The sequence below is a fragment of the Onychomys torridus genome, chromosome 2, assembly GCF_903995425.1.
Source record: "Onychomys torridus chromosome 2, mOncTor1.1, whole genome shotgun sequence".
Classification (NCBI taxonomy): Eukaryota; Metazoa; Chordata; class Mammalia; order Rodentia; family Cricetidae; genus Onychomys; species Onychomys torridus.
This window is the reverse complement of record NC_050444.1, coordinates 148,138,612-148,153,005: the sequence shown is the minus strand read 5'-3', so window position 1 is coordinate 148,153,005 and position 14,394 is coordinate 148,138,612. Positions and strand designations below refer to the sequence as shown.

Here is a 14,394-nt window from a genome sequence, read left to right as displayed (position 1 = left end):
GGCAGCACCATACTTTCTAATCCTCACTCCCGAGGAATACAGGTTGCTAGAGTTGGATCCAGAGAAGCAGGCCTGAGTGGGAAATCCCCAGAGAAATCTAAAGGGTGGCTAGACAGCCGAGGCCTGTGTGTGTGTGTACCTCCCTGTGTCAAGGTTGGTGTTTAGGAGATGTGACTGGGACCCACGTCCTCCTCCCAGTCAGTGCTGCTCTGCTCATCCAGCTGAGTCACCTCTGCAGCAGGCGTAAGGGATGTGGATTTGAACAGCCTTATGCATTTGTGAATGTAGGAGGAAAGGGGATCCAAAAATTACAAAGTGGGCGAAATAAATGAACAGATTAAAGTTGATCTGTCTTGTAAATGTAGCCGCTGTTGACATCTTTGTTCATGTCCTTCCAATTTTCCCTCCTGTGCATTTACGTATGTATGGTTTTGACTCTGTGGGAGGGACTTAGGGTAAATTGTAAGTATTTCTGTAAATGATAGAGTATGCTTTGGTTGCTTTTCTCCCTTCTGTGGCCAAATATCTGACAAAAGTCAACTTAAGAAAGAGTGAGTTTGTGTGGCTCACAGTTTAAAGGTACACAGTCAGACCATCGTGGTGGAGAAGGCATGAGGGTGGTGCAGGAGTGAGGTGGCCGTTGTCATTGTTTCCACAGTAAGGAAGCAAAGAGAGGTCAGTTTGGTGCTTAGCTTTTCAATTCAGTCTGTGTTCTGAGCCTCACCCAGAGACGTCTCTTTGTGATTTTAAATCCAGTCAAGTTGACAATGAAAATTAACTATCGCAGAATTTGTATTAATTTTTTTTAATATTTGAGCCAGGTATAGTGGTGTTGACTTTTAACCCTAGCACTTGGGAAGCAGAGATAGGCAGATCTCTGTGAGTTTGAGGCCAATCTTGTCTACATGGTGAGTTCTAGGACAGCCAGGGCTATGCAGAGAGACCCTGTCTCCAAAAAACAAAAAACAAAAAAACAAAAACAAAGCAATAATAATGACAATAATAAATATTTGAGATAATTCTCACTGTGTTGCCCAGTCTGATGTTGAACTCTTGGGCTCAAACAGTCCTCCTGCCTCAGCTTCCTGAGTGGCTGGGATGACAGTCTGCCCAGCTCATATGAAATGACTTTGGTGGTTTAAATTGTCCCCCTTTCTTCTCCGTAAAGAGGAACTGGTGTTGGCGGTAGGGTGTTCATGTTGAAACCGCTCAGTGTAGACACAGCTATTGTTCAGGTTTACAGGAAACACTTCTAGGAGGCACTGGACTAAGCCTGGCCCATTTGCTATGGTTCCCAGGACCCAGGATTGATTGGTTGATTGATTGATTGATTGATTGATTTTTTTTTCAAGACAGGGTTTCTCTGGGTAGCCCTGGCTATCCTGGAGCTTACTCTGTAGACCAGGCTGGCCTTGAACTCATAGAGATCCACGAGTTCTGGGATTAAAGTCGTGCACCATCACCACCAGCAGCACCTGGTTCCGAGCCTAGGATTTAAATCACATCCTTCAGAACTTTATCAAGTGAGGGAGAGCACCGGGATCCCGGAAGGATGGCAAGAACAGATCCCTTGAGTTAGAAGACACGGGTGCAAATCCCCACTCTGTCCTTAGCTATGTGACTGTGCCCAAGTCCCTGTGCTTCTCTGGGCTCCCAATGGTCCAGCTTTTGTCCTGGGGCTTCGCTGAGGACATCTGTGGGAGCGTGTGTGAGTACCTCAAGGACCATGTGTTGAGAACGAGAGCGGCAATTGACCTAGGAAGCCTAGAATGAGTTCTGAGGTCCCTTGGATGTTCTGACTCCTAGGTGGGGGCCCTAGCAGCCCGTTGCCTGGGCCCTAGAGCACTCCTGGCAGTAAGCATGCACCCCAGCATGCCCTGGTGGCCTGGGGAAGGGAGAGGTGTGGGGCCAGCAGACAGGAAGGAAGGCTGCTTTGATCCATTTATTCTTTCAAGCTCCACACTATTGTGTGCTGGGCCTGGGGTCATCTGATTGGAAGTCAAGGGGTGTGAGACACAGTGAAATCTTCACCAACCCACCTAGGCTCACACTAGTTCCCCTTTCCTGGCACTCTCGGGGGCCTGTCTAAGGTCTTCAGAAAGGGACAGGCAGAGGTGACCATTAGACAATTCTGTAAATAGTCCCTATCGACTTGACATTCTGGATTCCAACAGACCTAGGTTCAAATTCAGGCTTCCCTGCTTTCTTGTTGAGTGATCTTGGGCTAGTATTTTTCCCTGTTAGCTGTTTGTGGGAGCTGAAGCCACTGGTGGTACTGAAACCCACTCTGGCCTGCCCATCTCAATGCCCCTGTCAATGGTGACAGTTCTCAGAATTCAAAGACCACAAGAGCACACCCAGAAGACAAGGCTCCATTCCCAGAGCCAGGGAGAGGATCCCAGAGGTAGGAGCAGCTGCTCTGGTCTGCATTCAGCACTGTACCACACTCGGGCGTCTTTCCTGGACCCAGCAGGGGCTGTTGGGTCCAGGAAATGGCCTCTACCATTACCAGTGACCTCAAGTAGGCTAAGCCCTATAGACACGGGATGCCCTGGGGTAGGCAGGAATGGGCAGACCTGCGCTGTCTGGCTGAGTGAGACTCACAGGGAGACCCTGCCCAGCGCCCCCTGTGTGCAGCACTCCGATGGAATGGGTTCCCACCGCCCAGTCCCAGGGACTGCATCAGGTGTCTGCACGTGGGGAAGGTCCTGAGATCACAGCAGTGCCTCCCTTTGCCAAGATCTATAGGAGCTGTGGTGACAATGGTTACTGTCTGAACAGTTTCTCTGGTCTCTCTGTGTGGCCCCTCACCATGCCAACCACCCCACGCTGCTCCATCCTTCCTCAAAGCTATTCTTACTCTGAGGGCAGATCCTCTTACTGAAGGCCAGTTTTGTGAACCGGGCATTCCACTGTCTCTGTAGCTTGTTCTTGTCCATATCCGGCTCAGCAGGCCCCATCGGAAGACACTCCCAAGGCCACCCGAGAAGATAGCCCACTCTTGGCCTGTCGCTCAGGCCAGAGCACATGCCTTTTCCTTCCTCCAGAAGTTTGCCTTATGGGACACCCACTGTCAGCCGGGTAGCAGAGGGGCATGGACTTCAGATCCAGATAAGCTTGTGTGGCTCTCCGAGGCGCGGGCAGGGGTTCAGTTTCCTGGGCCTGTGGTGATTATAATGATTTTATATATTTTCTGTGTGTAAGAGGTGGAGGTCAGAGGAGTCTTCTACAATGTGAGTCCTAGGGATTAAACACTCCCTGACAGGCTTGTCAGTAGGTATCTTTACCTGATGAACCATCCTGCCAGCCGTGCCCCTGCTAATTAATAGAGAGACGTGCCCAGGACTCAGCCCCAAGCACCAAGGAGGCTCTTGGTCAGTAGCTCTTACTGCTCCTGTTAGAGGCCAGTCCTCAGACTGGGACAGTGCAGGGTACAACGGTAGAAGAGACAGCTACCATATTGTAAAGTAAGTGGCTTGGAACACAGAGGCCCAGTCTCTTTGCCTGTAGACGAGGCCAGCCACCGATACCCACTGCTAGAACCTGAGGGACTGAGTTCACTGAGAGGCTTGAACTTCACAGCCAGAGGGCAGGGGTTTAATGTCACTCTGCCGTTCCTAGCTGTGTGAGCTCTTGGGCAAGTTTGTGACTGCTCTGGGCCTGTTTGCCCAGCTGCACAGTGCTTCCTTCCCAGGAAGGAAGAGGTTTTTAGAGGAAGAGGTTGTGCCCACAAGCTGATGCGCATGCTTGGCACCCAGGCAACGCTCTGCAGATGTCCAGTGCTGCAAGCATGGCGCAGGAAGAGCCCTGAGGTCAAACTCTTCTGCTTCCATGTTGTGGGGGCATGCCAAGTTCCCTGGACCCAGAAACCCACCTAAGGGCCATAGGGCTATCCCCCACCCCCGCCCACTCCGTCCACATTGTCCCTGGCGGGAACGCAATGGACACTGTACCTCTCGGCCCCTTATTTGAGCAGCATCCCAGAATTTTGTAATCAGGAAGTAAACCAGCCTCTTGCCAGCAGAAGAGTTTGGGGTGTCCAGTACAAGTGATCAGCAATCCCTTTGCTTTGCATCCCATGTCAGCCAGCTGTGACTGCCCTCCGTGAATGCTCCTCTGTCAGTGCAGTGAGAACTTGGTCCCTTCCTAACAGATAGATGGGATAGAGTCTTGTTGCTACTGGAGGGTCCCTGGATAGTATGGCTGGTCCTTTTTTGTTTTGTTTTTTGTTTGTTTGTTTATTTTTTTTTTCCAGACAGGGTTTCTCTGTATAGCTTCGGGGACTGTCCTGGAACTCGCTCTGTAGACCAGCTGGCCTCGAACTCACAGAGACCCACCTGCTCTGCCTCCTGAGTGCTGGGATTAAAGGTGTGTGCCACCACGCCTAGCTTGTTCCTTTATTTTAGAGTTTGGGAAAGCTGAGGCTCAGAGAGGGGAAAAGGGACTTGTTGGAGATGACAGGGCACATTAACCTCAGGGACTCGAATCCCAGGCCACTGCACTGTACAACACCTATCTGGAGATTAGCCAGATTGTCACATGACCTGCCACTGTAGCTGGCTCACCACCAGGAGTAGATATTCTCAGAGCTTCAGAGCAGCCTTTCAGGAGCTGTGGGATTTGGGGTCCAAGAGTCCACCACACCCTACATACTCATCACTCCAGACACCATGGCTGCATTTTCTAGTGTATCCTTCACATCCCTTACTCCCTGTAGCCCTGTTTCACAGGCGAGAGAACAGAGCTAGAGATCTCTAGGACTTGCCGTAGCTGAATCCCAGGTGTAACATGGGCTCTGAACCCAAGCAGTAAGCTTCCATGCTGCCCTGCCCTGCCCTAAGCACAGTGTAGGGAGTGGAACAGAAAGCTGGCCTCAGGGTTGGAGTGATGTGTCTTCTGGTCCACCTCTCTCTGTGCAGCACCGCTAGGGTCCACATTGCCTGTCTCTCAGTGTCATTACTGGACACGAGCCGAGCTTTTAGGGCTCAGAGGACTTGTCTTTCACCTAGAAAATCTGCCCAGCAACCGTAGGAACCACCTGCTAGCAGCCATGGCATTGGCTGTCTGAGCTGAGCTGAGCGGCAAAGAGCAAGGGATTTGAGAGTCAGGCCGGCCTGGGTTTGAAGCCTGGGTCTGCCGCTTACTCATCCTCTGACACAGAGTTACTTTCTTGACCTCTGCGCTCAGTTTCTCCATCTGCACAATGGAGACAGCAATAGTGTCCTCCGACATAAGAATTCAATGCAGCTGCTGTGTGTTAAACACCTGGTGCAACACCTGCCCACGTGCACACCTCAAATGGAAGCCGCTGTCAGCATTCTGCTTGCTAATTAATAATAATGACTCTAATTCTAATCCAGGGAAGAGCAGTGTCTGGCACACAGCAGGCTCCTGATGTATTGTAGAAAGAACAGCAGCCTGCCACAGTCTCTGCTTGGGCCATTTCCCCTTTGTTCCCAGCCTGGCTGGGCTGTGCACCACGTCTCTCATCCCCTTCGGTGGCCTTGACCTCCTGCCATGAAGTGCGCTCAGAATCAGCAAAGAGACCAGGAAAAGTAGCTGTCCTGCTTGGTCAGCAAATTTGGTTCCCTGAATCTTCCCTGTGGAGGATGGAGGTGTTTGTATGGCCAAAAGCAATATTCCCTAGCTCCCAGCCAAGCCCCAGGGTTATTGCGGAAGACCAAAATTGGATTCTGTCTCTGCCCATGGATTCCCCGATAGAACTGCCAACCCAGTCCCCATCATGGGGATGATTTATAGCCATGAGTGAGTTAAGAGGCAAAATGAACATGGTGCGATTTTCGGATCACAGGCTGGCAGTGTTCGGCCTTGGCAGAGAGAAAAATCATCTTTGCCTTGTAAACGGAACAAATAGGATGCTGAGGAGTGAATAAATCCAGACCCTGCGGTGTCATTTTTACAGCTGGTATAGGGTATGTGGCTTAGTAGTGTCACCTGCTTGCTGTTCACACACTCCTACACACATGCACACACTGGTAGACATGCCATTCTTCCTGGTCTGTTTCAGACGTGAGAGCTCCTCCCCTGTGGAGCTCCCTTTCGAGAAGCCAGCTTGGCCAGCTAGGTAGTTTGTGAAGCATACCTGCTTCCCCACAATTCCCTGGATCTCTACCATGCCTCTCAGAGTTTGTTTCTGAGAAGTAGTAGTTTTGATTGCAGACACTCACTGGAGTTCAAATCCCATCCCTGGCGTTCACCAGCTGAGTGAAACTAAACAAGTCACAGACTTCTCTGGCACTCAGTTTACTCCTGTGTGAGGCTGGAGGGGGTCGAGACACAGAGAATAGCACCAAACATTAAGTTTTTCATCCTGGTCTGGGGAGATAACTCAGTCAGTTAAGTGCATGATGACCTAGTTTGATTCCCAGATCTGATGTAAAAATGCTGGGCAAACCGGTGCATGCTTGCACCCCAGCACTAGGGATACAGAGCCAGGCGGATCCGGAGAAGGGGTGTCACTGGACAGCTAGCCTAGTCTACTTGGAGAGATCCAGGCCAGTCAGACCCTAGGCAGTGCCTAGAGATATGGAGACACCTGAGGCTGCCCTCTGGCTTTCACACACATGTGCAGACACCTGCCTGATAATACATACAACAATTTTTATCTCCCCAAACTTATACATTCTGTCCCTGATGCTTTTTGTCCCCCCAAAGAATTACATTTATTCATTCATGTGTATGGTTGTATGTGGGTGCGCATGTGCCTGGGCATATATGTGGAGGTCAGAGGGCAAATTTCAGGAATCCGTTCTCTCCTTCCATCATGTGGGTTCCAGGGATCAAACTCAGATCATCAGGCTTGGCGGCAAGCACCTCTACCTGCTGAGCCATCTCGTGTGCCCACCACCCCTCAAGTTGTCTGGTGAAAATACTGTTTCTGTTTTATGAGCTGTTTTTCTGGAGTTTTTCATCTGGGGAGGAAAAAAACATCTGTAGTTCCTGGAACATCAGTGTCAGGCCGGGCTGCTGGCTGGGTCTGGCAAGCTGTGCACACACACATTCCTGCCTTGGGCTGGAGTTTGCTTTGAGAGATGACTGTCATCAACTTTGCAAGCGGCAACACTCAGTTCCTTGGACAGAATAGGTCAGGCTCCGGGGCAGCCAGCACCCTCCCAGGAAGTCACATGCTTTGGAAGCCCTGCATGCTCCATCCGGAGGCCAGAGAGTGGAAAAGCACAGAGGAAATGAACTGGAAACTCAGGCCACTGGCAGATGTAATTGGATGAAAAGTCAACCCCACTGTGTTGAAGGACAGGCTGGACCTGCAGTCACTGGACAGATGCTATGGCCCCATGAGGTCTCCCTGGGACCTTGAATAACAATCCCCTAGCGACCTTCTGATGGCCAGAATGCCCCTTGGGTCACCCTTGGTGATTTCAGAGTAAACACTCCTCTGCATCGTGACGCGCGGTGTTTTTCCGGCTTGTGGGCAGCAGCTGGCTGGCCACTGGCAGGGCTCACTCCCTCTGAGACCTTTCTCTCTCCTCCAAGCAGTTTCTAATTAAGATGCATCGTGGCCCTTTTCTTTTCCTTTAAAAGCCCTAGCACAGAGGAGAATTTATTTCTTTAGAAAATATAGTAGCAGGTTGTTGTAAAAAAGAGTTCTCAGGCGGGAGGCCTGGGTTGGTGTCCCAGCACTGGCGCCGGCTGTCACCAGAGCTCACAATATCCTCTGGGCCTTGTCAGCGTCCACACAAAGGGTCTGTGCACAGGGTCTGCCTCTGCCTCTGGACTCCTGGCGTTTTACTAAGGTTCTCTCTCTCTCTCTCTCTCTCTCTCTCTCTCTCTCTCTCTCTCTCTCCCTCTCCCTCTCCCTCTCTCTCCTCTCTCTCCTCTTTCTCTCTCTCAGCTATTGCTGATTCTCTTGGCATCTGAAATGTTAGCAACAAGTCCTGCTCCTGTGGGAGCTGAGTGAGTCAGGGTATCTATTCCCAGAGTGAGTTACTGCCATGCATGAAATGATTCATATTGAAATTGACATTCCCTCCCCGTGGCAGCATGTTCCACCCACTCTCCAAAGACCTTTCTTTCCTTGGAAACAAGGCTGAGCCGACAGCAACCAGCCCCCTCTCTTCTCACAACGCTGATGGCACACACTCGCCAAATTTCCCAGCAAATTCTGTGACTCATAGGAATGTGGATTCACACCGTGGCAGATCAGCAATGGCAGTAGGATTCTCTACAGCCATCTGGTCTGTTGCCTGAGGATGGGAAAGATGGTACCCAGAGCAGGGACTCCCCTGAGGCTTGACAACCTATATTTGAACCCTGCTTTTGGAACATGTAAGTGTTTCTTATATATAATTGTTATGTAGCTCTATCCCCAGATTAAAGCATTTTCTGTTGAAGGGAGACTTGGTAAGACCCAGGAAGTAGAGGAAACTCACAAACCATAGGAAGTTCCTGAAACTTAAAAGTTTACAAAGCCTCAACCCCATGATTATATGAGGTGTGGCAATTGCTGAGAAATTGTGTCACCTGCCAGTCCTGCAGGGAGTTCCAGGGATGCCACTTTCATGAATTGTCACTTTGTTGGAGTAATGCAGCTGCCTTCAGGTTGCCCATGGTCATTTAAGTGACCCCAGGAAACTCATTGGTTCACTCAGCTGGACTTTTGGGACCCTTTCTTTGGTCTGTTATCATGTGTCTCCAGGAAAAGCTACGAAATACTTTGCTTGGAAGAAAAAAGCAAACCAAAACTCCAAGGCGTTACTTGCAACATCTACACAGTACAATCATAAGCACACAGTCCTGCCAGTTCTACACAGATACAGCTGTGGCTGGCCACATAGACCCACATGGAGAGGGATCCTGTTTCACTAGAAGGTTCATTCTGGTCAGTAGGTTCCCAGGGGTGGCTGCTATTTGGACTCCTGACACCGTGGATGCATTTTGTCTGTTCTAAGCTTTTATTATGTCCCACACCTTCCAGACTTGGTCCCCACCTCTTTACTCTGTTGTGAACAGCGGCTGATCCTTCATCAGGTCTGTCTGCATACTCTACTGTTGCTGGCCATTTTTGTTTCTCATATTTGGTGACTTATGTGTGAGCTCCTGTAAAATACTTTTTGTTTACCACAAAACGATTTTTGGTATATTTATGGAAGTTTTCACCATTGCCACAATTCATTTTAGAACATTTGCGTCATCTCTCATGTAACGCCCACACTCGCAAACAGGTGGTCCCACTTTGTTCCACCCCCCGCCATGCCCAACCCATTGTAACTGGCCAATTCTGAGTGCTTTATCTAAAGAATACATTATGTCTGACTCCGGACTGCCCCCCACAAGCCTGTGTTTTGGTCACTTCGTCCCCAGCTTGGGGTTCCATCTGGACTAGAGCCTTTGGTCCTAAGTGGTAGAAGTCCCACTAAGGGTGGGCTTTGGAGACTATACCTGCCGTGTGTTGAAGAAGTCACCACAAGCTCCTGCAGTATGAACTGAGTCACACCCCTGCATGCCTTCTCTGCCACATTGGAAACCATGAACCAAAGTCAGGTTTCCCTCTGTTAAGATGTTTCTCGCACATATATTATCATAATAACACAAAAGTAACTAATGTATGGTTTGTGTAACACCTGGTCTTTGTAACTGGCTTCTTTCTCTGAAGAGTGAGTATGTTTTGTGGTTTAGCCATATTATGGCATGTATCAGTACTTTGTTCTTCTTTATTGCTGAATACTATTCCATTGTATGGATATACCACATTATGGGCTCAGTAGTTGACAGACTTTTGGGGGGCGGTGTCAAGAGAGGGTTTCTCTGTGTAGCTTTGGCACCTTTCTTGGAACTTTCTCTGTAGACCAGGCTGGCCTCGAACTCACAAAGATCCGCCTGCCTCTGCCTCCTGACTGCTGGGATTAAAGGCGTGTGCCACCATGCCAGACGTTTTAAGCTTTCTTTTTTTACGTACTGACATAGGCTTTTGTTTCTCTTGGGTATGTGCCTAGGAAAGGATTGTTGGTTATATGGTGATTGGATGTCTAAACATTTGACTGTTTCCCTTAGGGCTATACCAGTTTGCTTTTCCACCAGGAGTCTGTGAGGGTGAGGAGCACTTTGGATATGATTTTTTGTTTTTTTCTGGTGGGAATAGCAGGTGGTTATGTGAGACACAATCCATATTTGGATCATACTGTCTAGTATCCTCAGCTTTACTGGGAAGGTATCAGTTTTGCAAACTGGTTAAGCCGATCGATCGGCAGCCCCAAGCTGTGTGAGTTCTGGTTACTCTGTCATCCTGGCCAACGCTTGCTTTCTTCGGCAGGCCGCCGACATTAGCCTCCTGCTGCCTTCTTTTTAGTGTCCTGTGCTGCCTTCAGCCCTGGTCCACAGGGGTCCTGATCCCCCTGCTTCCTCTTAGGGGTGAACTGGGACACCCACAAATATTTCTCACATTAAAGCCCTCCTCCTTAAACCACCCCTCCCTGTCACCTCCCCAGTGCTGCAGAGTGGTCCCCCTGCTATCCAGTCAACCCCAGTGTCATGTGTCCAGCTAAGATGGAGGCAAATGGGACTTGTCCAATCTGGGGACTGCAAGACCCAGGTACTAATGGGAAAAGCATTGGTCTGGGAGTCAGGAGCCATGGGTCCCTCAAATGCCGACTCAATCACTTGCACACTGGACAGCACGCTCCCTTTCCGAGACCCTGTTTTCTCTCTTGTGTAATGGGGATGTGAACACTCTCCGTTGTGACCATTGTTGGGATCACAAGAGTCTGTCCCTTTTATCTGACAACTGTGTGGTGTCTCCTGTGTGCCAGACGCTGTCCATGCTGTACTGTGTGGACCTCCCCAGCTTGTGTAGACACAGGTCAGCATAAAACATGTGGGTCATGTCTGCAAACTTGAGTTTCACATCCCCTCAACTTGCTCTTGCAGGGATGGTTTCCCTGGGCAGCTGCTTCTACACTGAAACCAGAAACCCAAATGGAAAAGTGTGCGTGGCTGGTAGTGGCACAGAAATACCCAGAGGAAAGAGTGAGCTAGGCTGTGGTTGGTCCCTTTGGGTTTAGTGGAGTCTTATTGTGGCTCAGGTGTGACATATCTGTGGAAAGAGAACTTCTGTGAGCATAAACACTGAGTCTGCAGATGTAGCCCAAAGTACCTCCTCATGTCCCGGCTGAAGAGCCAGAACCCCATGCTTCTCACCTCTCAGCTACTAGGGACTCCAGGCTCCACCTCATACCACACAGGTGCCTAGTGCCTGGTCCCTTGGGTTACTTCAAGGTCCTAAAACAGTAGGTGACTGTGTGCCCCTTGGCTATGCTTCTCCCTGGCTGATGTGAGCCCATGCAGCTGGGTGGACAGTGGGGTCAGTTATGGGGGTTGCAGGGATGGATTACTGGCCACCACAGAGAGCAACATACAGCTACAGCTTCTCCCCTGCCAGCGAGGGGCCTCTGGAGCAAGAAGATCGCTTTCCACAGCCCACAGGAGGCGGTCCCCTCAAGCATAACTAGGATCAATAGGCAGGATGACATTTTCTAAAAGAGCCCCAAGGAGACAAAGAGCCCCGGATACGTGCTGTCAGCACAGTTTGGTGCTAATAATCAAGTTTGTTTCTCTCTTCATCAGGCCTGAAAGACAACTTGCAATTGCCTGCCTGTGGCTTTGTTTCATGTTTTAATGACTGGGTAACACACAATGGCATTCTCTCCCCCCGTAACTGTGAATTCTGGGACTAGTCCATTTGAGGTCATTGCTGTTGTCATACCCATACCCCCAAGGCCTTGAGGAGGGAAGGACAGAGGAAGGGAACCCTGTGTCACTTCCTGTAGGCGGGGTATGGCTCTGCTGAGGACCCCGCTTCTGAAATAGCCATTGCCTAGAAGTGCATCTGGACATTGTTTTGCAAATGGTAGCAGACAGGGGTGGTGACATGTGCCAGTGCTAAGCTGGAGTTTAGTTTGGCATCTGTAGGTCCCGGCTTTTCACTGTGCACGTAGCTGGGAGCCGGGTGTTGGGTGGGGAGAAAGGCTGAAAATGAGCCAGGCCCAATGGGCTCGTGAGAGGGTAGACAAGGGATACTCATTTTTGCCACCCGTCAGAATGTGTGCCAAGGGCCACATCTGCTGTGGACCCTTGGAGCATCCAAGGCAGGGCACACATTCTGTTCCTGAGGCTGTTGTTGCCTTCCCATCAAGCTATGCATCTGGCTGTGTGGGGACCACACCTGGAAGGGGTTGTGTGAGGCAGGTGCTGTGTTCTTGGGTGCCGGGTTTCTGGGAAGGCACGTGCTGACAGTGAAACCCATTACAGGTGAGGGACAGCACAGGCTGCACCCAGGAGGACAGTCGGTGTAGTACTGCTGCCACCCAGGGGATGGGAGATGGGGGGGTGCAGATCTGGAAGGCAGAGATCTCTGCACTCATCCATAGATCACTCCCCATGGCCCTGCAAAGGCTGACTTCTTCATTAAGCAAAGCACACAGGGCCCATGGGCTCACAGAATGTTTTAATTTCAATTTCTTTTTCAATCAGAAGATAAAAAAGCACATATAATAATGTACCCAGTGGAGATCAGATGTGTCTTTATACTGACACAGTTGTAAAGGATAATTTTCTTTCATTCTTTTTAAAAGAAAAAGGGAAGCTGGGTAGGGTAATACAGGCTTACAGTCCCTGCCTTTGAGGATCAGGAGTTCAAGTCTAGCCTGAGCTACAGAGTGAGACCTTGTCTCAAAAGAATAAGAAAAAAGAAAAACCTGAGAAAGGGGCCCAAAGACAACCTTGCCAAGGCCCAGGGAGTTATACCCACCCTGCTGACTGGCCCTGCCTTTGCCTGATGGGGGTAGGGTTCTGAAACCTGGGCCTGCTCAGATCTCCTGAGAAGGACCCGTGTCACTGTTGCCCTCAGAGCTGGGGGGTGAGCCCAGCAACCGCTTGTCTCCTTGTCTCCTTTCATGTCAACGTGTGGCAGTGGGTTCCCACCTCTAGATGCCTCCTCTAGATTATCTGCCATCTCATCTTAAAGGGGAAACTGTAGCTAGAGTTTTCCTCTCCGGGTCCCGCCAAGCCCCGGCAGGCAGTCCTGTAGCCCATTTATAAAATAAACACACAGACACTTATATTATTCAAACTGCTCAGCCATTAGCTCAGGCCTACCATTGTCTAGCTCTTACTCTTATACTCAGCCCATTTCTGTTCATCTATATGTCGCCACGTGTCCTGTGGCTTTACTTGTTGTCTTTACATGATGCTTCCTGGACGGCAGGCTGGCGTCTCCTCCTCTCTCCTTCCTGTTCTCTCCATCTTCCTCTCTGCTAGTTCCGCCTATACATCCTGCTGACTACGCCAATCAGTGTTTTATTTATCAATCAATCATCCACAGCAGGAAGTGACCTCCTAGCCACCCAGGTGGTTGTACCCAGGCTGGCTTGCTTCCTAGCTGAGACCCCTTTCTCTTCTGGTTGGGGGCTAGGACCACAGAAGTATTAGGGCCTCTAGCATCCTCCAAGGTCAGGCCCGGAGGTACCCGGAGGAGGCGGGGTGTGTTCTGACGACTTTGGGAGGGGGGGGGGTGGGAGGAGGGATGCTGCTCTATGGACACTGCTTGCCTCGTACCTGGTGTCCCTCCTCCCTGCATTAGGATCTAAAAATAAAGCCAGCATAGCCTTCTTCACATGGAGGATGAGAAGATCTTGAACATCCCAGACAAAGCTTTCACTTGACACTTCCCACCTCCTAAGAGAGTGCAACTAATGAAGAAGACTTCTGTGGGGAAAGCCGAAGCTTGCTCTCCCGCCCGAAGCAAACCCTGGAGTGGCTTCATTTGAAGGGCTTGAAATGCCAAACATCAGACCCCCTCAGACCCAGCAGCAGTGCAAAAGAGCTCCTGTAGCCATGGGGAGATGTATTCCCTAGGCTCTGCCAAGTTCTGGGGGCTGTACATGTCTCTCCTCCAGGGAGCAGGAAGTGAGAGCAAACCTGGGCATGTCTCCAGGGACCAGCCCCCGCTCCCCGTGTCCACCCCCACCCCCCAGCCAGAAGCATGCTGGAGTCATAGCTCAACCCACTAACTGGGGAAGGAGAGATCCCCCTGGGACTGGGCAGTTGAGCCAACTAGATGGGAGTACCGGCTTCAGTACCAGCAGGCCAGGTGTGCCCTACTCTGGCTGGGCTAACCTTGGGCATGTGCATTAACCATCCTGTGCCTCAGTTTCCTTGCCTGGAAAATGTAGGAATTGCAGTGGTTATGAGAACAGGCTTAGTTAGTGCATCATAAAGGGATTTTCTGTCATTGCTGTCTTTATTTGTTTATTTATTTTGATTTTTTTGAGACAAGGTTTCTCTGTGTAACAGATCTGGCTGTCCTGGAACTTGCTCTGTAGACCAGGCTGGCCTCGAACTCATAGAGATCTGTCTGCCTCT

At 50.3% G+C, this 14,394-nt stretch overlaps 1 protein-coding gene across 1 annotated transcript in view; it reads left to right on the top strand.

Annotated features, from left to right (window-relative positions):
* The window catches only part of Man1c1 (mannosidase alpha class 1C member 1), a 148,501-nt gene that overhangs the window by 65,274 nt on the left and 68,833 nt on the right, over window positions 1-14,394 (top strand). The window lies entirely within an intron of this gene.